The sequence below is a fragment of the Chrysemys picta genome, chromosome 1 (assembly GCF_011386835.1).
Source record: "Chrysemys picta bellii isolate R12L10 chromosome 1, ASM1138683v2, whole genome shotgun sequence".
Lineage (NCBI taxonomy): Eukaryota > Metazoa > Chordata > Testudines > Emydidae > Chrysemys > Chrysemys picta.
In genome coordinates this window covers 68,438,090-68,460,790 of record NC_088791.1, presented here as the reverse complement: position 1 = coordinate 68,460,790, position 22,701 = coordinate 68,438,090, and the positions used below count along the sequence as shown (strand labels likewise).

Sequence of the window (22,701 nt, the reverse complement as noted above, 5' to 3'; positions counted from 1 at the left end):
TACATAAAAGATTTACAAACTGACCACTGAACAAATCTGCAGGAGTGGCAGGGCTCAAGGACCCTCCCCCATTTGCCTTCTGTGCAGTGAATGGGGACAAATGCAGTCCTTGAACGCCTGTAAGTAAGGACGACAGGGCTAGTAAGCCCAAAGTGACCAGGAGGAGGCAGAGGTCTACCAATCCCTCCACTAGCTGAACCTGCCAGTCACAGAGGCAAGCACATATTGTACATTTGTACAAGATAGGTATGCGAGAGGACCATGCGAGGAGGTATGCGACCAAGAGTCTATGCTACTGGCAACGCCTGGTCCCTTGTGTCTAAGGTACAATAAAGCTGAGGTGCATGAGGTACAATAAAGCTCTTAACTGGTAGAAAGACTGCTAACATTTCTGTCATCAGGGCCGGCTCTAGGTTTTTTGCTGCCGCAAGCAAAAAAAATTTTGGCTGCCCTCCATCCCAGCCCTGGGCTCTCACCCCCCCACACCAGTGCCCTCCCCGACCCGCACCCCCTGCCGCCCCATCCCTGGCTCTCTCTCCCCTGCCACCCATACCCCCTGCCACCCCAGTGCTGGGCTCTCCCCCCTACCCCACCCACAGCCCCTGCCACCCCAGCCCTGGGCTCCCCCTAGTGCTGACTCCATCCGCTCCCCCCTTGCCTCCAGCTGGTCTGGCGCTGGCAGGATTGGGGTAAGTAGCAAGGCTCCCAGGCCGTGCCTCAGCCCAGGGTCCCTCCAGCCAGGGTTCCCGCCTCCAGGACTGGCCGTGACCCGGGAGGGCAGAGCTGGGGGACCGCCCTGACAAGGGGCTGAGGAGCCAGGACAGGGTAGCCCCAGAGGGAGTGGAGCCCCAGAGAGCGGGATGCGGGCCCCGCACAGCAGCGCCCCACCCTCTATGGCCGCCCTGCCACAGTCCCTGGGCGGCTTGGGCCGCTTCGCCCAGCCCCGGCTGCGCTGGGGGGCGGCTGCCCTGCGGCATCTGCAGGTGGCTCCCTGTGCCCCGCAGGGCAGCCCCCAGCCCGGGTGTCCCCCACTCAGAGCCTGCCCGGCCCAGCCACAAGGTGCGGGCACTGCTCCCCCATGGCGCGAACCGCAGTTGTTCCAGGGCGCCCCCACCCGCGCGCACGACACACCCATGCTGCCAGGGCTGGCTCTAGGCTTTTGCCACCCGAAACAACAACAAAAAATTAAAGATGGCCGGAATGCTGCCCCTGAAAATGTGCCGCCCCAAGCACGTGCTTGGTTTGCTGGTGCCTAGAGCCGGCCCTGTCTGTCATTAATACAGTAGTATGTAAATTTGATTTATAATGTATTTTAATTGCAAATTTATTTTTGGTAAATGTATTTGTTATACCTATAGTTGTTCATGTACTGAGAATCCCCCAACACCAACCTGCAGGTACGGATACCCTAGGGACTATACAGTATCTGGGGATAGCTGTCTGTTCATTTCCTGCACAGGGAGCTATAGAGAGGGAGGCATTAAGAGCCTTTTTTGCCAGCTTTTCAGCTACTGGGGCTGTCCCCCAGCTGGCAGCAGGGGAGGTTTCTGTTCCGTTGGAGCTGCCGGAGTGGTGCAAAGGGAGTAGATTAGGGCAGAGGTACTGCCCCTATGCAGTCATATTTTTTCACAAGACATTTTCAGTGACATTCCAGATCTAATATGTGATGCTGATAAATATACCTTCTGCTTTATTTTCAGGAGTTATTGTTAAGAAAAATATTGGGGGAAAGCATTCCCACTAAAAATCCAAGGAGCCACAATGCTAGATTATAACAGAAAATGTCTCTCGGTGTCCACTTTAAAAGTTAACCCCACGCACCCAAAGTCACAGTAATGACCAAATCCTGCTCATGTGACTTATAGAAGTAATCCCATTTACTTCAGGGAGACCACCTACTTGACTAAGGTGAGTGAGATTTGGCACTAAGCAATATTTTGTTTTGTTGTTTTGAAATAGGGATGACTAGATGACTATGTACAACCACATCTTGACTTAGCTTTACTCTGCCACTTTCAAAGTAACAAACAAAAGTGGAAAGATCACTGTGTTGTGTTATGTTTTAGATAAATACAGACCTACAAGTGACTGGTTCGTAGTCATCATGGGACAAGCAGGATTAGTAGGTACTGCTCTATTCCCTCTCTCCTTTCCCCTTATTTTCTTTTTCTTGTGTCTTCCCTTTCTTTCAGTTTCTTCTGGAGTTGCAAGGAACTCTATTTAAAATGCTGCCTGAATAGTCCTCACATTGGGGTGTGTCTGAGAAGCCACATATTGCCTATGTTACTGCATGGGCACACAGATCTGGTCACTGACCCTCTGCTGATGTCTTATGATCAGGTAAGACATTGAAATTGAGGCATCAGAAGTATCATCACGTTGTACAGTTGACCTTAGTTCCTTTGCTTATTTCAGTCCTATTAAGCTAAAATGCCTTGCATTTTGGTCTTGTTAAAAGCCAAATCTCCTGATCTGAAGTTTTTGGATGAAACACGCATCTACAGTATAATGTGAATCAATAATACTTCAATTATCCAGTCTCTGACTGTCTAGTCATGGACTGGGTGATGGTCACATGGTCATCCATGATTAATCTGGCCGCACCAGATCAGTAATAACCCTGAAGAGCTCTTAGATGCTTGAAATAAAGCCAAGCAGTGTAGTCATGGACACTCAGCTCTCTAAGCATATTGTTGTTGTTATCCAAATCAGATTGTGAAAATAAGTTATTTCCTCCATATGTTGTGTTTCACATCTATACATGTTTATTCAGCCTCCCAAAATTGATTATTCTCTCTTTCTATCATTCATTTATTTGTATTTATTTTCCCATTTAATTAGCTATATAAGAAGATTAAACAAATAGGTTTATTATCTAGTGATGAGTTTTATTTAAAGCATATTTGGCTTGCTTACCATAAAGCTTATTTTAAACAAAGATTCTAAGATTTTTTTTAAACTGTGAGCCATTTGTTTTTACTTTTTGTTTACACAAGTTCAATAATTATGTTAGTTGTAATGTGCAAAGCATAGATATAACATAATTCTGTTTCTATCAGTGAATAATTACACTTAAACCTAGTTAATCGTAATCAATTAGAAATAAGCAAGTTAGTCTTGGAGGACAGAGAGAGAAAATTTGTGGATATTTTATTCTGTTTTAGGAACACGGGAATTGCCATGCCAAATTAGACTGATGGTCCAGCTAGTGCAGCATTCTGTCTCAGACAGAGCCCGGTCTGAGATGTTTCACAGGAAGGTGCAAGGAACCCCTACAGGTTTATATCCCTTATAAAATATATATAGATTTTTAAATCCTATTTTTGTAACTGTGGATAATCTCATTATCTATATACATTTCTAATCCTTTTTCAAATGTATTAAACTCTTAGGCTCCCTTCTATCTTGTAACAATGTGTAACATAGGTTAATTGTGTGTTAATTTTTTTTAAAAAATAAGTACCGTATATACTCGTTCATAAGCCGAATTTTTTTTAGTAAAAAAGGGAAACACCAGAGAATGGGGTTGGCTTATGAATGGGTATAGAGAGGGAGAGGTGGGACACAGCCCCTCCCCCCCAACAGAGGGAGCAACGAGAGGCAGCACAGCCAGCACAGCCAGAAGAGAAGAGGCGGGGCCAGAGTCTCTCCACTTCTGGCCACGCTGCTCTCCCCCCAGCCTCTGAAGCAGCTGCAGCTCCGGGGTTGGCAGGCTGCAGCCGAGTCGCTCGGCCCTGCCCCCCCAGAGCAGGCTGTGGCCACGCTGCCCAGCCCGCCGGAGCACACTGCGGCCGTGCCGCCCAGCCCAGCCCGTTGGAACATACTGCGACCGCGCCGCCCAGTCTGGCCTGCTGGAACAGGCTGCGGCCGTGCTGCCCAGCCTGCCAGAGCAGCTCCAGCCAGGTCAGAGACATCCTCCCCTGGCCCTCCCCAGATAAGGTGGGAAGGGATGGGATAGGGAGAGTGTGGGGGCTAGGGGTGGGGTCATGTGGGGGGTGGTCACAGGGGTTACTCCCCCGACTCCCAGCTTCTACCCCGCCAAAAAATTTCCCCACCAGTTGCTGTCCCGGCCCGTTTGCTTAGGTTTACCTCCGTGCCTGCGGACGCTCGATGTAAACAAACCATCTCGGCCCACCAGCGGTTTAGCCTGTTGACCCGGGAGCCAAAGTTTGCTGACCACTGAATTATAGGGTCGGCTTATGAACGGGTTATAAAAAAATTCCATTTTTACTTATCCATCTTGGGGGGGTCGGCTTATAAACAAACTGGCTTATGATTGAGTATATACGGTATTTCTTTTTATCAGTTTTAAATTTGCTGATTTTCAGTTTTATTGACTATCATATTTCTTTTGCTATTAAAGAGGGAAAATAAAAGCTTCTGATTTACCTTCTCTATACCATTCACTGTTTTGTAGACTTCCATCATCTTCCCTCTTATTCATCTCCCTAAATTTAAAGAGTCCCAATCTTTTAAATCTCTTCCAATATGGAAGCATCTCCTTCTCTTTAATCATTTTCATGGCCCATCTGAGCATTCCTTCCGTGTCTGTTGCATCTGTTTTCCCACCACATCTGGTAGTAAAAATTTATGGACTCCTACAATGATTGTAATAATGCATTTTTATACAATTTGGCTTCAGCTTATCTAAATTTGTTTTACTATAGTAGTATTGATGTAGTTGTGGATTTGTAATTTATCAAAATGTCCCATTCATACAAAATAGCTTTAATCCTCTTTTGTTTTTAAAAGGAATAGTTACCAAAAAGTTTAGAATAAAGGGAGATACTTCATTACAGCCTTAGAATGGATTTAGAGACAGATGATCTTTAAAATAATCAATAAACAACAATTAAGTACCCAATTCTCTTGCAGCTCTTACTCAGGCAAATCCTTTGACTTCAAGCATTCCCTGTGTAAGGATTGAGGCTTCAGTCCAGCAAAGTACTTAAACACATGCTTAAGTTTATCCCTATTCAGGACAATATGTAAGCATATGCTTAAATTTAGATACATGCTGAATAGGGGTGGACCTGAGCCTGTGCCTATAGTGCTTTGACTGAATTGGAACCTGCATGATCAGACCCTTATTCAGGACCCTGGGATAAGGGGATTGTATATGTGTTTGCTTTCTTATAAAGTGAATAATTCAAACCAGAAGAGGAAAGTCATTTAACATAGAATACTGGGGTCTTTCATAGCAGTCACATTGATCAACTTAGGTGGTTTGAGGCATCTTCTGGGACACTTTTGTAAGAAGTATAGCAACCTGATGCTTCTCACAAGCTGATGGTCTGAACAGCATTTGTCATCTCTCGAAGAATGGGCGATGCACACATTTTTAATGTCTTTAGATTGCACAATTACATAGTCCAGCATGTGCCACTGTTTTGACCTGGGTTCATGTTGCCTTATATTTGTTGGTGTCTTGGATGACTGTGTGAGTAATAGTGAGATTGAACTCTGCACACTTGGAGAGAAGTAGTTGGCCATTGGAGTGTGACCTTCCAAAGCTATGATAGCCTAGCAACCTGCTCCACATGTCACCGTTGGCTCCCACAGGAGCATTAAAGTCTCCAAGGACAATGAATTTGTCCTGGTGAGGCACAGCAATGATCCTGCTAAGATCTTCATAAAATACCTTCTTAACTTCATCTGTGAGAGTCATTGTCACCCCATAGGCACTGATGATGGTTGTGAACTGGACTCTGGACAAGTGTATGCAGAGCACTGTAACTTGGTCATTGACTCCCTTGGTGAGCAAGTCAAGCTTGCAGACAGTGTCAGACTATATGATGAACCCTACCCCTGACTGTCTTGGCTCATCCTTGGTCTTGTCAGTCCAGTAGTAGGAACGGCCTGCTCCCACCTCCTTAAGGTAGGACTCATCAGCAAGACTGGTTTCACTAAGGGCAGCAACGTCTATGTTATACCTCATAAGTGTTTTGCCAGTAAGGGCTGTTCTTCATTCCAGACTTTAGTCACGGTCAAGAAGAATTCTGACATTCCATGATCCAAATGTCAGTCTGTGAATCTTCTTTTTATTTCGACTGCTTAGTTGGATGCCCAGCCAGGAGCAATAGCCTGACAGGTACAGAAAGGACAGGCTGTGATCAGAGTTCCTTTTCAGTCCCTTCCTCCCCTGCCCCTCTCCCACACCTCCCGACTGGGGAGAGCAGCACTGCGTCTAAAAAGGCCTGCTCTGTCACCTCAGGAGGATGTGGCCTCCATATCTGCTCTGATCTGTGGAGAAGAACCAACACCGAAAGGCCGCCTGTGTGCAGAGATGTGACTAAGGACTGCCAGCATCATCCCTGACACCACTTCCCCATCTCCACAGGACTCGGGTAAATTGATTGGATTAAATGAGTTGAATGAAGTGGCTGAACAACCTGCAAGATGAATGGATTTAAGCCTTTCCCACTCTCTTGTCCGAGCAGCTATTGCAGCGCTGGTGCAATGGATGCCACAAACATGGCAGCTAACACAGGTGCAGGATTTGTATAAAGTTGTTTTATGTTTTCAGTGATAAATTTTATTAGCACATCATCAGCATTAAACAATAATATAATATCAATTTATAACATGTATAACTATGTAACTGGCCATCACTAATAGATGTAGGGCCCTATCTTGACAGCTTTCTACACATGGGATCCTATTGACTTCACTGGGGATTTTGCAAACAGAGGGTCCTAAGTCTGCCAGTGATGCTTGATTAAACATCAAATGATAAAATGTACAGCTAATACATTATAGTAGGTCCCACACCACATCATCAGGTATTCTGTATATACCACTAATCTTATAGAATCACTATTTCAGAATCGTTTTAAAGGTTGTTGTTTTTTTAATGTATTAGTATCGCTTTAACATCCCTCTGCCTGTAAGGACTGGCATCCTTGGTAGTACTGTGTGTCCATCAATGCAAGTCTCACAGGTAGCGAAAAATTATAACTAGACAACTTTAGAAGCCTCTAGAAATTACCGAAAATAGATTTTCTTTATTTAATAATGTTATAACTTTAAGGTCTGAGATCTCAGGACCGGTCAAGACTGGAAGCAAATGCTATATTTCCTGCTGGGAAACTGTTAATCTGCCCTCCTGTTTCTAGCTCTGAGCTCATTAAGAGGGTCATTTTCAGAGACCCTGGGTGAAATCCTGTCCTTGTGAAGTTAATGTCAAAACTCTCTTTGACTCCAATGGCAAAATTCCCATTGACTTCTAAGGGTCCAGAATTGAATTCCTTAAGTCTACAACATTCTTAATTAAATATCTGTACAATTTATAAATGGATTATATTATTTTAAAAGAGTAAAATGATGAAGATGATCTTACATACTAGAAGTGAAATAAATGACCAATCCAAATATTCTTATAAATAATATTTAGATATCGGGGGATAAATAATTTTTGGTGTGGTATCACTTAAACTAAATTTGTGTTGGTATCAAAAGTGACTATTTTTAAAGAGAGTTTAAGCCTTTTTGGTTTTTTCCTCATTTGAATTCCTTTATTTCTTAGAGCAGAAAAAACATTATTTAAGTACAGTTTGGACACAATTTTCATATCTGAGATTCTGGAATTATGATTAGTAAATTACGTAGATCTTTCTAATTTTCTTTAAAATTTAACTTTTGAGTTGGGGAAAATGAACCATTTTTGCAATTATGTAGCTTTAAGGACTTTCACAAAATAAAATTTAATTGACAATGAAGGAAGCATGTTTCTAATTAACATAATATTGATTCAGCATATGGCATGCTGGCTTTGGTTTTCACATTTTATTAGGAAAATTGTCACTTTTCTCTTTAGTGCCACCTTGTGGGTCAGCCAGTAAAATAAAAAAAACATGCAAGTCTCTCATGCTATATTAGATCTGTGACATTTTCATAAAACATATAGCAGGCTCTCTGGAGTTCAGAAATTTCTGTATTTTACAAGGGGAAAAAAGGTACACAAAAATATTTGCTATATATTTATAATAGCTATGAAAGAAAATGAAATGATTGCTCTGAGATTGAAAGTAATAGGATCTACACAAAAATCAGTCCTGATTTACAGGCTAATCATCAAACTTATCTTGGAAAACATAAGTGGCAAGTTCCTACTTGTGTGAATCTTACCATAAGAAAAATGCTGCCATATCTTAATGCCATCATTTCTGCACCAACCCACCATGAGAAGTGCTGTTAGGTGATTATAAACTTGGTCTAAGCCTAGTTTCAGAAAATATATCAGATTAAGCTCTGGAAGAAACTTCCTTGTAAAAATCAGATTAAGATAATCTTTAAATTCAACTGATGGTAATTTAGCAAACATTTCTAAAAAAAAAATCAAAAATTTAAAGTGTGAAAGGACATATGTATCCTATATAAGCTTCAAATCTAAACTTACTTGGAGAATCACTGGAATGCTTTGCACTTAAATACACCTCTAATATTTTGGTTAGCATCAAACCTTAAAAAACTGTATATACTTGTCCTTGATACATTACTGTGGGGAACTGAAGACAAGTAAAACTTTGTTCAGATCCCTCTGTTGTGAAAATCAAGAGAGTTTTTCAGAGGTTTATAAATTTTAAGTAACCATTTTTATTACTCTTGCTAATGCCAGTAATTTAGTTTTAGAGTTCTGTTGGCAGGATCTCAATTTTGTATCTTGTAAACCACCAAACAAAATCATTTTTCTTGATATTTATTAAGCACACAAAATAAAAGCAAGAGGGAAAATAATTAAAACTTAAAATGAAGAGTTACTTCATTTTTTTAACTACCTCCTTTGTGTTAATCCATCTCTCTTTGTATACAATCTTTTAAAGGGTTAAATATCTTCCTTGAAAATTTCTTAAAGTGCATCAGCAGTTATTGCTGGGAAAGAGAGCCCATTTTAAATGGTAGCTCTTAGGTTTTGTTGTTAAAATTCGATCCTGTACTTAAGGCAAATGCACACAGATGGGGAAAGGGAGAACTCAAGATAGAGGAAAGTGCAGCTTTTATGATTCTTACAGTTTAGTAGGCACTGACTTTTTGTTTTGCCGGTGGGTGCCCCACACTGGCTCTGCCCCCTTCCCCGGGGCCCCACCCCCACTCCACCTCTTCCTGCCCCCACTCCACCCCCTCCCCCGAAGTCCCTTCCCCAAGCACTCCCCCCCCCCCATCGCTGGCTCCTTTCTGCCCCCTCCTGCCTTAAGGGCAGAGAGGAGCTAGTGCAGGGGCAAGGCAAGCCCCAATCAACAGTATCAAGCCCCAATCAACAGTCTCCCACAGTATTCTTGCCAGCAAGTTAAAGAAGTATGGGATGGATGAATGGACTATAAGGTGGATAGAAAGCTGGCTAGATCGTCGGGCTCAATGGGTAGTGATCAATGGCTCCATGTCTAGTTGGCAGCCGGTTTCAAGCGGAGTGCCCCAAGGGTCAGTCCTGGGGCCGGTTTTGTTCAATATCTTCATTAATGATCTGGAGGATGGCGTGGACTGCACTCTCAGCAAGTTTGCACATGAAACTAAACTGGGAGGAGTGGTAGATACGCTGGAGGGTAGGGATAGGATACAGAGGGACCTAGTCAAATTAGAGGATTGGTCCAAAAGAAACCTGATGAAGTTCAACAAGGACAAGTGCAGAGTCCTGTACTTAGGATGGAAGAATCCCATTCACTATTACAGACTAGGGACCGAATGGCTAGGAAGCAGTTCTGCAGAAAAGGACCTAGGGGTTACAGTGGATGAGAAGCTGGATACGAGTCAACAGTGTGCCCTTGTTGCCAAGAAGGCTAACGGCATTTTGGGCTGTATAAGTAGGGGCATTGCCAGCAGATCGAGGGACTTGATCGTTCCCCTCTATTTGACATTGGTGAGGCCTCATCTGGAGTACTGTGTCCAGTTTTGGGGCCCACACTACAAGAAGGATGTGGAAAAATTGGAGGGAGTCCAGCAGAGGGCAACAAAAATGATTAGGGGTCTGGAGCACATGACTTATGAGGAGAGGCTGAGGGAACTGGGATTGTTTAGTCTGCAGAAGAGAAGAATGAGGGGGGGATTTGATAGCTGCTTTCAACTACCTGAAAGGGGGTTCCAAAGAAGATGGATCTAGACTGTTCTCAGTGGTACCAGATGACAGAACAAGGAGTAATGGTCTCAAGTTGCAGTGGGGGAGGTTTAGGTTGGATATTAGGAAAATCTTTTTCACTAGGAGGGTGGTGAAGCACTGGAATGGGTTACCTAGGGACGTGGTGGAATTTCCTTCCTGAGAGGTTTTTAAGGTCAGGCTTGACAAAGCCCTGGCTTGGATGATTTAGTTGGGAATTGGTCCTGCTTTGAGCAAGGATTGGACTAGATGACCTCCTGAGGTCCCTTCCAACCCTGATATTCTAGGATTCTATGATTCAACAGCTGATCCGCAGGGCAGCTGCTGAAGAGCTGCTGGGAGCTTAGGGCCAGCTGCTGAACAGCTGATTGGTAGCTAGCCCCAGGACCACCAGAGCAGCAACCCTGGCCAGCCCTGTGGGTGCTGAGCAACCCCTATTTTTTCTCCATGGGTGCTTGAGCCCCTGAGCATCCATGGAGTTGGCACCTATGGTTGGAACTAGAAGAGTCGGGGCACAGCACACAAACCAAGGTAGAAAGGATGGTCTAGTGGAGAGGACACCTGTCTGGGCTACAATTCCCAGTTGAGCCACAGACTTCCCTGTCTGATATTGGGAAAATCACTCCATCTTCTCTGTACCTCTGTTCCCCACCTGTTAAAAGGGGATGGCACTTCCTTTCTAACAGGGGCATTGGGGGAATAAAATCCATTAATAATTGTGAGATATTCAGATACTATAATGATTAGGACCAGCACTCGAGTCATGCCAGAACGCCATTCTGGAAGTTTTTAGGGAGCTGGAACAGCATTCTGGTACCTCTGCTAATTATACCCACTTCCCAGCCTCCAGGTGTGGGACTCTAGCGCTAGTGCCCAGTGAGGGGAGCCAGTCCTGGGCCAGGCAGTCCCTTTCCCTCCCCAGCTGCAGGATGTCCTCCAAGCCAACGGGTGCTAGTGCTGGTCCTGAGCATGGGGTACTTGATAGTGGATCAATATGGAGGTACCACAGGATAATGCAGCTGGGACCAGGCCTTGGAGCATGGGGGCTGGAGTTGCAGAGCATCTGGAGTGGAGCCAGAGGCTAGTGATGTCAGGAGCTGGGCAGACAGTAGAGCCCACCCCACCCCACGCACCAGGTAAAAGTAGGAGGGGGGGGTGGACAGGATGGGCTTTGTGGGAAATCACCCCCTGCTCTCCTCGACCTCCACCAACTCCTCCACTGCCCCATCTTCCTCCCAACTCCCCTCTGCTCCCTCTCAGGGCTTCCCACTGCCCCTCCCTCAAGTATGCACTTCAGTCCCCCCATTCAGAGTTATTTTACACCTCCTCTGTGGTTTTGGCACTTCTTATTTTAGGATGCAAGCCCTGATTAGGACCATGTAAATACTGAGAGAGAATAGAACTAGCCACTCCTGGAATTAGAAAGAATTGTTTTGAGCTTGCCAAACTGATCTTAGCAAAGCGTTGCAAGGTTAAGCTTGTGCTGACTAGACAGAAGGCAAAAGGAGAAATAAGAGAGAAGTAGGTGGAATAACATGGGGATGAAAAGTGACACACAAGGAGGAATATAGCAGGAATCATAGATTCACATGTCATTCATTGCTCCGGACACAGGCATGGAGATACAGATATCTTGTCTTCCCCTCCTTCTCTGGTCAGAAGATCTATGAAGTTCAGGTTGTGAAACGTTTCAACTTTATCATATTATGTTATACATAAAAAAATGATAAAATCAAAATGAACCATTTTGTCTTATTGAAAGAAATATTTCAATAATTACATGTTGATTTTGATGAAATCAAAACTTTCCAATTACCACTTTCTGGTGGAAAACTGTTCCATCAGAAATGTTTTGACTGAATCATAATTAGGACTATCTTTAATTACATAAATACATACTGTTTTTTTCACAGGGCTCATTCCTCATTCAGTGCACAAGATGGACAGTGCTCACTCAATGAGCAGCTATTTGATATTTTGTTTTATCCTCATTGTTCAATGGATGGCCCATACGCTATTTACTGCGTACTGTTCTAACTCTGCTCTGAAGACAGAATTAAAGATTTCCCAGTGGACTGTTGTATGGTGCTCATTGCTGTAGTATCTGAGTGCTTCACAGGCATTACTTAAATTATCTTCATTACACATCTATGAGGAGAAGGGATGGTATTGTCCTGCATATGGAGAACTGAGGCACAGAGAAATTAAGGTCAAAATGTACACAATTTTGGGTGCTGAATTTGAGATATTTTAGGCCCTGATTTTTGAGTGTACTTAAAATTATAAAGCAGTTTAAGTTCAAAGCACAACTGCCATTGACTTCAATTGCAATTGTGAGTGCTAAGCCCTTCTACAAATCAAGCCCCAGGTCTCAAGTTGGCCCCCAGACAGTGGCTATCTGTAAAAAGTCTGGTTTAAGTGATTTGCCCAGCATCACATAGGTACTTTGTGTCAAATGCAGGAGTAGAATGCAATTCCCTAAGGTGGCATTCAACTGCCTTAGCCATGAGACCGTCCTCTCTCTTTCTGCAGTCCCCTGCCTCATTCACAACACACCTTCCAAAGTCTGCAAACAAATGAGCCAAGGATCCTTCAGAAAACAACAACAACCCTTTACTACACAACCCTGATTCATCCTTAGAGCAGATCCATCCTGTGTGCTGAATGAAGCAGGGGTCCTGTGGAAAAAATAATATGTGATCATGCAATTAAAGACTGTATCATAATTAGAGCTCGTTGAAAATTTTCCTACAGAACAGTTTTCTGTGGGAAAATGCTGATTCAACAGAATCAAAACATTCCACCACAAGAAAATGTTGATTCCATCAGAACATTTGGCAGAAACCAAGCAGGCCAGCCTGTCTACTTCCCAGCTGCCCACCTAGTAGGCTCCTCAAGCTCCCACTCTTCTTGGGTTGTTGACTCCCCAAATAGCTGGCTTCCCTGGCTGCCCATCTCACAGGCACGCAGGTCAATGGGTTAGCCATCTCCCTGCGTGGTTGAGTCTCCAGGGTGCCAGCCATCCAGGTTGCACGTCTCTACAGGTGGCCAGCACCCTGGACTGCCCAGCTGATTTGGAATGAAATTTGTTTTGGAAATGCTAAATTTTCCACAGCACAGAAATTCCAGTTCCCGCTTAGTGCTAATGATAAGGCATGTGCAAAAGGGGGCCAAATTCAGTTTGCACAGGCAACCATAATTCTGGCATTTACATAAGAACATAAGAATGGCCGTACTGGGTCAGACCAAAGGTCCATCTAGCCCAGTATCCTGTCTACCAACAGTGGCCAATGCCACGTGCCCCAGAGGGAGTGAACCTAACAGGCAATGATCAAGTGATCTCTCTCCTGCCATCCATCTCCACCCTCTGACAAACAGAGTCTAGGGACACCATTCCTTACCCATTGTGGCTAATAGCCATTAATGGACTTAACCTCCATGAATTTATCCAGTTCTCTTTTAAACACTGTTATAGTCCTAGCCTTCACAACCTCCTCAGGTAAGGAGTTCCACAAGTTGACTGTGCGCTGTGTGAAGAAGAACTTCCTTTTATTTGTTTTAAACCTGCTGCCTATTAATTTCATTTGGTGACCCCTAGTTCTTGTATTATGGGAATAAGTAAATAACTTTTCCTTATCTACGTTCGCCACATCAATCATAATTTTATATATCTCTATCATATCCCCCCTTAGTCTCCTCTTTTCCAAGCTGAAAAGTCCTAGCCTCTTTAATCTCTCCTCATATGCGACTTTCTCCAAACCACTAATCATTTTAGTTGCCCTTCTCTGAACCTTTTCTAGTGCCAGTATATCTTTTCTGAGATGAGGAGACCACATCTGTACGCAGTATTCATTTCCCAACCTGAATGCTTGACTTTGCAACTTTAATGTTCTTTATTCATATTTTGTGTGCATAATGTCCTAGGTTTTAAAAAAGCAAACTGAAAATAACAGAAATCCCATCATGTAGCCACCCACACGGGTTGTCAGCAACATTAGAACCTTTAGATCCACAGTACAGACCTATGCTACTTGATCTAACTGTGTAACTGATAACAGTAGAAGAGTGCCATCCCATTGACTAGCACCAAACAGAGATAAGATAGATCCTCCAACCGAGGAATGGTAAGATTCAGGAATATTGGGATTTATTCTTGGTTCTGGAAGGGAGTGTGCGCTGTTTGGGAAATACCCTTCTACCTCTGCTTCCCTGAAGCCTGACCCTTTCTACCCCATCCACTCCAGCTTGTCCTTGTTCCAATCCTCTACCCACCAGTTTCCCATCTGAATCAGTCTCCATTCCTCAGACTTCTCATCCCAGTCACAGTCTCCTTGCCCAGACAGTCCTAGTCTCCCCTGCTGGCTCTATCGCCAAGTCCCAGTCTCCACCCCCTAATCTCCTTGCCCCACCAGTCCTAGTCTCTCCTAGGTCCCAGTTCAAGCTCTTTCTCCAGCCAGGTCCAGCCTCTTCCCACAGCTCCAAGTCCAAATCCATCCCCAACTCTATCAGGCACCATGTCCCAAACTACTCTCTCTTCTGCCCCACCTCTACCCACCCCAGGTGCAGCTGTTGTCCCCTCTGCATATGAATCAGGCTATTTCCTTCTCCACAGTGCCTTGGAGCCAGCAGGGTGTGCACTGGGAGTACAGGAAAGATAGGCTTCCTGATCTCAGTTCATGTGCCTAGTACCACAGTAACCCTCAGCAGCTGCGGGCAACAATTGTAGGGAAATTCCTGCTCGGACCCTGCAGCCCTGGCATGGAGCAGGCTCAGGGCAGACAGAAGTGTCAAACAATGTAGCTGCCATACTCTAACAAGTCTCTACTTAGTATGTGTGAACTGAGATTTTTCAAAGGCATGTATCTTGGCCAAATTTGGAAGTACTCCTCCTCCTGCACCCACCCACCCACTCACCCAAACACAAACAACCAGGAACAGCAAAAGGCACCTCCTTTACACTACGAGGTGCGGCAGATTCTTTGTAAAACAGAGGTAAGATTTTTTTTTTAAACAAAGTCAAAATAATGTATTTTTCCCTAATCTTGTTCTGAGAAATGGCTGAACCATTTTTGCTGAAACTTAAAAATAAACATAAAAATAAAATCAGCCTCATGTAGCTACCTGGCATGGAAAATTTCAGGGTGAATGGTAAAAAATTGGCAAAGTTATAAGGAACTGTGTATAATAACAATAGCAATATAGAATAATGCCATCCTGAATGAGCAGTCAGACTTGAACTCCCCTTAAAATTGAAGTTGAAGGTCATGACATGACATTTATAGGGTAGTTCTTCCAAGATTTGCAGTAAGATCTCAGATTTGACCTATGACCCATCAAAAGGTTCTAATGATCTGCATACAGGTAAAATGCAACCACTCAACCATACTTTTTTTTTTTTAAGGTTTGCTGGAATGCATTGCAGTAATAGACAGATTATACATAGGCAGAACATGCCTCTCAGTTTTAAGCCACTCTCACAATTAACCTTCTCAAAAATTACATTTAAAGCTGAAAGATCAAGTGCAAAGTCTCATCCCAATGAAGAATTTTTGTTGGGTTCATTTAGGAATTGAAGGTTGTGTCATGTGCCCCTGCAAAGATAATTTTTCCTAGCTTATAAATAATGTCTTGAATTTGACGCTGCTGCCACAAAGAAATAATGATTTTTAGACAGGTAATAAACTGACACACTAGATATCGTTGGTTTTTTTGGTAGCCTTGCAAGAAGTTCATTGTTTTATAAAGAATGACATCAAGTAGCAGAACTTAATTAATAGCAAACATTTATTTACACTGAGTATACCTCTTACGCTTCAGAGGGGTAGCATCTTTAGTATTCTTTGGAATATCTTAAGTTAGGGTATAACAAACAAAGGATCATTGTAGATGAACTAATGTACAAGTTTGTAAACTCAATGAGCAATGGCTATTAATGTTCTCTTTTGTCTCCCAGGCAGAAAATCAAAGCTTAATTTTTAAACTAAAGGATGTGTTTAAAATCAATGTATGTTGATAAGGTGCACACATTAACAGTAATGTTTGCAAACACTCTCTAACTTGTGTATATAATCTTTTCTTTTGGGATATATAGTCACATTAGCTGGAACCATAGAAGACTAAGTATTTTTCTTTTTCTTTAATTTGCTATTAATTTTTGAATGCTTAAAAGTTGAAAGTCTAGAGCAGGCTCTAGGGACTCAGATACTACAGTGGTAAGGGTATTAAAACTACTCAGGTAGTATAGGAAGTGATTCACTAAATCTGTGTATTTAATATGCAAACTAAACTCATGCAGGCTACACTAGAAGTTGAATATTATGTAAGGAAGTAAAAAAAATAACTTTGTGGAATTTTTTTAACTTCCATTCAGATCATCCGTAATCATACCCTTTTTTATACATAATATGGGCTGTCAGGCTGAGGTTTTCAAAGCCAACTGAGAGTTTTAGCTACAAAACTTCCACTCATTTCATTTGAGTTTTTGTGGCTAAATCTCCTATTTGACTTTGAAAATCTCAGCCTCAGTATTTCTCTCGTTTACTTGTTGTTTATGCCTTATCAAGATGTAAAAATCCCCAGACTGTGACTCGTAACCAATTCACTCTGCAGAGGCCACACACTCTTTCACAGAAGAGCAGTTCTCCCCAGACCATTCTATCCAAGGTATCCTGGAAAAGATTAATGTAAAACAGGATGGCCTTCAGCACACCAATAAGACATTGGTTTAGAAAGTGGAATCTTAAATATTTTGAGTCTCTGGCCTGAAGAGCCACTTTGATAGAATCATAGCAAATAAGATGTATACAGAGCAAGATTCCTGACTCAAGAAAACAAATATTGAAAATTCTGTTGGCTACTAACAATACAGTATGTAATAGTAGAACAGAAACAAAGGACATTAGACTGCAGCAATTCACAACAGGAGGACTCCATCAGTTTTTTTGGAAGGCTGAGACCTAGATGTTGAAAAGCTGAATGTGTCAAACAACCCTATTTACATAAAAGGACTGATTTTGCAGTTTCTACGTGGGCTAAAGTCCTATTGACTTCAATAAAATTTGTCGGAATAAGTACCATCAGATTGGGTTAAGAAAAAGCCTATACTGTATAACCAGAATATTTCACTCCAAGAAAACAAGGAAAAGATTGATTTATCCACAGTTTTATGCAGGCACACATTACTATAATGAGATACAGTAAGTATTTTCTAAGTGGAATTTAAGATAAATGAAGTGGATTCTGATGTCATCAAGAAAACTTTAAGGATTTTGCTTCTGAGAAAACAAAGAATGTTCTGTCTTTTTCCCACCTGAGCTCAGGTACACAAGCCAAGCATTAAACTTTACTTTCTTAAGTAGCACTTTTAAAGATGGGGTTTGACAGGAAGGTTGAATAAGCCATACTCTTCCTGGCTAATCTCCTAATGAGGTATAGAAAAAAGGGACATACCTGTTTTGAAGCCAGGTGAGCCAAAAGATTCTTTTAAAGAAAATAAGAGGGGATGTTCAATAAGCATGAAAACATAAATCATTAGTGTCAGACATTTATATGCCAAAGATAGAGACACAATGGGAATGTCACAGACTCAAACAATGCCATGCCTAATGCAAGCCACAAAGGTTGTGGTTTATTATATTATCTTCTTTTAGTGCATACCAAGTCTGCAGACAAACTTAATAGTTCTAATCTAACAAGTGTTTTATCCCAGGAAGATTATGGAAAATAGATTCTTATTCAATAAAAATTCAGTAAGGAAATAATGTAAAAGCTATTTTCAGAGCCAGACTATCACCAATAAAATGAAAACCAAATACCCCTTTTGTTAAGAATTGGACAACAGAAAACATGCATCTACAGTATTTTTGATAGCATAAGATTTGTAGGTTATTCAAAAATATTCTTCTCTTTGGTTGGAAATTTGCTTGCTATGTATCGGTATGTATCTATCGAAGACCAAAGGCCAAATCAATTCAAAGTCAGTTGGAGTTCAGCCATTGACTTCTACTGCAGCAAAATCAGGACATAAAACTATTGTTTTCTCTTTCTCTCTCTCGCTCTCAAATGTTTTGTAAATACCTACTAAATGGAATTGCATAGACTGTTTCAATTAATTTCAGAAGATGATAGCAGAAAAACTGTATAGAAAGTAGACCAGGTGGGTGAGGTAATATCTTTTATTGGACCAACTTCTGTAGGTGAAAGACACAAGCTTTCAAGATCCACAGAGCTCTTTTAATAGTCTAAAGTGAAAATAAAATACCAATTAAGTCTTACTTCAGGAACTAAGAAATGATTACTGCTATGTGACATTCTATCAATTCTCCATGGGAGAAGCAAATGTTATTAAGTGGTAATAATAGAAATGCACAAGAAAGTGCAATTGCAAATAAACTATGTAAATATGATTTTGTGGTGCTTTATTGAAATGAAATTCCTATAGTAACAAAATTCCATGCATATAATGTTAGTGAGCATAACGATAATTTTACTTAGTATTCAAATCCAATTAATGTACTTCTGACTATAAGTAGAACATAAAAATGAATTTTCTTTGGGAATTTTCTTTTCTCCATTTGTGTTTGTAAAGCATGTAACACAAAGGGGCCCCAATCCTGATAGAGGCCTCTGGAAGATATAATAATTTAATAATAGGGAGAAAAAAAATCCAAAACATATCACTAGCAAACATGCTAAACCCATGAAAACAATGCAAAAATTGGGCTCGTTTTTGGCTTTATTGGCTTGTGAGTTGCTTGTTGGCTAATTTTTGGCTTGTTGCAGCTTGTTCTTTTGTTTTTGATCAGCTCCCAGCAAGCAGGGGCAAGGGGGGACAAGCAGGGGCAAGGGGCAAGCAGGAGGAGAGAGTCAACGGTGCACAGTGGCCCACCACAGTCACATAGAGTGTTGGTGTTCTTAGGGATTTGCTTGTTTTGGCCTTGTTTTGAAATGGGATTAGCTTGATTTTGGACTTATTGTGAAAGTCAGAGTGCTTATTTTCCGCGTGAAAGTTGGCAACTGTGATCATTAGTACCATTCATTTCCCCCTTCAATAATGTAAGTGCCTCTTTTCTCATTCCTTTGCATGTGATTCTTAGTACGGTATGTGTTGCTGCATCTCTCAATGGATTATCCTGTTCCATTAATTTTGTAATTTTATCTGTCAAAGATACACTCTGTTTTCATTAACTTTTTAATAAGACATTCTGTAAGAAAACACTGGAAATTTGCTTCTAGGGAATGCTGTAATAGATGCTTGTCAAGTATATTGTATGAAAAAGTTTGTTTCCTACTCTAAATTGACAAGATTAAAATATTACAAATTAGAACACCTTTATATCTTGCATTTCCAAAGCTGCTAGCAAGGAGATCCTATTGGCTGAAATGTATGTAATTGTTTTAGTTATTCAGAATAAATTCTCTGTCAGTTATCTCTTAAGCCAAATGCCATGTATTGACCACTGAAAAGAATTTGACAGGACAAGGGCTTTTCTCCAACAAAATTAAGCCTCTTACTTTCTGTTAATAGTACTAACTAAAGAATAATCAATGCACTGCTGGAAGCTGATGCTACCAATGACCAATCCAAAGGCAGATTGGACAGGAGTACTTGATATTTAGCCTAATTCCAAAAGACAGCATTTACCCTAATGTGCAGATTTCTCATCAATTGGTGTCCAATTAGCTGTTGGAATCTTAGAATTTCTGCCAAACATTGGTTATTCTTTGGCAATGACCAGTTTTGTTGAAGGTAATGATTAACTAGGATCCTTCTCTGTATTTGGAAGTTAGAACAAGGTACATTGTACAATAGAGATGGATTTGACAAGTAAAAAAGCATATGTCAGAAGTATGGGCTGAGTAAGAGTGAATATGTCGGGGATAGGTAACACGATAAAAAGCCTTCTCTCTCTAGTTGTTTGGTTCAAAACTTGCCCAGATTGGTAGAAATTGACAGTTGTTACCGTTTAATGGCTGGTTGTGTCCCATTTGAAAGGAGTTTGGTGAGCTCAGTCTAATTCCAGGAGGACAATAAACTGACAATACAGTTGGCTAGATGGCAGTCACAGCAGAGAGGCTACGGTCATCAAGGCTGAACTAGCTTTGTACCTCTACAGATGGTCCTTGCAGGTCAAGGATGAGGCATGTTAGCAGGGCAGTGTGAAACTTGATTGTTTATTGCTTATACAGTTGCTGCCTATGTTGTACCCATTCTATGCATAATTCAGTCTCCAAGGTTGTTAATCTCCTACTTTTTACAAGCACTAACTTCAAACTAAAATTCATTAAATCACTGGAATTAGACCAGGGATTAATCTGGATGACTATTTGATCTGAGTATAGTGAGTGAAACAGAAAACCGTCTACAGCGTGACTGACTCCCAGTACAGATCTTCTGAAAAGGAACAGCACCATGCTGAGCATTATACTGCTCTCGTGCAAATTAGACATCCATAGAAGTTTTGCATTTGTGGGAGAAAACTGGCAAATCATGATATGTTCTTTGCTTTACTTTCATGGACTCAGCTACAAGCCAGAAGAAAGATATGGTAAAAATTTTCTCCTGTTTTACAGGTGTATTTTCAGGGGGGGAAAAAAATCCCACGCAACTATATTGGCACCCTTTACAAAATATGGTACACTGTTATAAACTATTTCAAGAATCTTAACACTCAAGCCAATTCCAATATTATCAAGAATTTTGAAACACCCACACACACCTACTACTTTTGGTATCTAATATAGTGAGAGCAGAGTAGTGTAGGAAGATAGGAACAATTGCCATTTATTTTGTTCATTCTTAATTGAATATTTTCTGGTTTTTTTGTTCAAATGAGTCTTTTATGATCCAGGGATATGATAAGCTACGCTTGAAACTTCAAGCCATCTAGCTAGATAGATCATTTTTTCCCTTGATAATATATATTACACAAGTAATATCTCTCAGAGTAATAGGCAGCTCTCTGTTTCTTTACTATGTTAAAGAATGATACACATTTTCAATTTATCTATAGGGAATGTTAGAAAATGACAGCTATATTTGTTTTTTACCATGTAAAGTGAATACTAATGGCTCACCAGCTGATTTATTTCTTTCTTCTCTATTCACACAGATCTTGCTGTGCTATTTTAGTTTAAAAATATTGGTATGTTTTAGCTCCAGAAAACAGTGCCTTACCATAAACCAGTACTTTGTCTCCAAAAATTTAAAAAAAAAAAAATCTGAGCTAAAGTACAAAGTCCGAGAAGACAAAATGTCCATACTAAAGGGCTTAGTCACACATGGGAAAATGCTGAGCGATATCATACGTATCTTGGAGCAGTGCTACATGCTGTGGCAATGGCTATTTTACATAGTTTTCTGGATTAGAAGAGATTGCTCACCTTCTTGATAATAACTAGAGACAGACAAAAAAAGTTAAGTATGCTATGGAAAAAAAAATTGCATGGCTTGAAATTTTCTATGATTTTTGTTATTTTTTATAATGAAAAATTTCAACCAAAATGCTCTGAAAGGCATTTTCTAATGCAGGGGCAGAAACGGTCCGGGGGGGGTGGAGGGGGAGAGTTTTGATGGAAAATTTTCAACTAGTTCTACTAATAATCTGTGACACAGGAAAAGGGATGTGATAAAGATGTAGAAGCGTGTGGCAATTGCTTCCCAATACTTTGTTCTTATATAAGAGTCACCTTGTGTATCAGGAATTACTTCACCACAAGACCAAAAGCAACTTCCCTTATAAGCAGTTATTTAATATGAAGATCTGGTGTCAGGGAATGTAAATAACTGCCTCTTTAGAAACTAGAAGGAGTCTGGTGGCACCTTAAAGACTAACAGGTTTATTTGGGCATAAGCTTTCGTGGGTAAAAACCTCACTTCTTCGGATGCATCCGAAGAAGTGAGGTTTTTACCCACGAAAGCTTATGCCCAAATAAATCTGTTAGTCTTTAAGGTGCCACCAGACTCCTTCTTGTTTTTGTAGATACAGACTAACACGGCTACCCCCTGATACTTGCCTCTTTAGGTTCATTATACCTGCAGACTTGACAATGTGTCCCTTCTGGCCTAGTGGCAATGTGACTTTTGTAAATTTACATTTGAGGGACTGGGTTGGCAGTTATATGTTACAGTTTAGGTTGATAGTGTTTTCCCTATCATTTGGTTAGCAAAGCCTCCATTTTTACCAGTTAGCAATAAACAAGAGTGAAACTCTAATTTAAACAAAGCACTTACAGATGTACAAACGGGAGGCTGGTGAGTGGTGCAGACTACTCTATGCCAGCAGAACTTTTCTTATTCCTCCCGCACCTCCAACACAAGACATTTTAGCTCCAAGACGGGGAAAAGGCTCAAATCTTACTTCTATGAATAAGATATTTTATGTTCAAAGTAGTAAGGTCTGAGATTTCTCAAATGTACAGTCTCAAGCTCAAAGCGGATTCTCAACTAAATTATAATAATTTCTATCCTTATAGTTGAGGTACAAGAGATTGGGTTGAAAGTGTGAACTCAGTGCAATATTTTACTTTATTTGAATGGTGCTATGTCGACAGTATAAAGGAACCTGCACAATAACTTACATTATTACAATTAAATATCTTCTGCAAAATATACC

The 22,701-nt window shown here is 41.3% G+C and overlaps 1 long non-coding RNA gene across 3 annotated transcripts in view; it reads left to right on the top strand.

Annotated features, from left to right (window-relative positions):
- The window catches only part of LOC135976618 (uncharacterized), a 56,157-nt gene that overhangs the window by 4,078 nt on the left and 29,378 nt on the right, over positions 1 to 22,701 (top strand). The window contains exons 2-4 of one of the 3 annotated variants that reach the window (XR_010593954.1): positions 1,701 to 1,908; positions 2,193 to 2,340; positions 6,215 to 21,514. This is a non-coding gene — a long non-coding RNA (uncharacterized LOC135976618). The other 2 variants (XR_010593914.1, XR_010593918.1) reach the window with 2 other exon arrangements.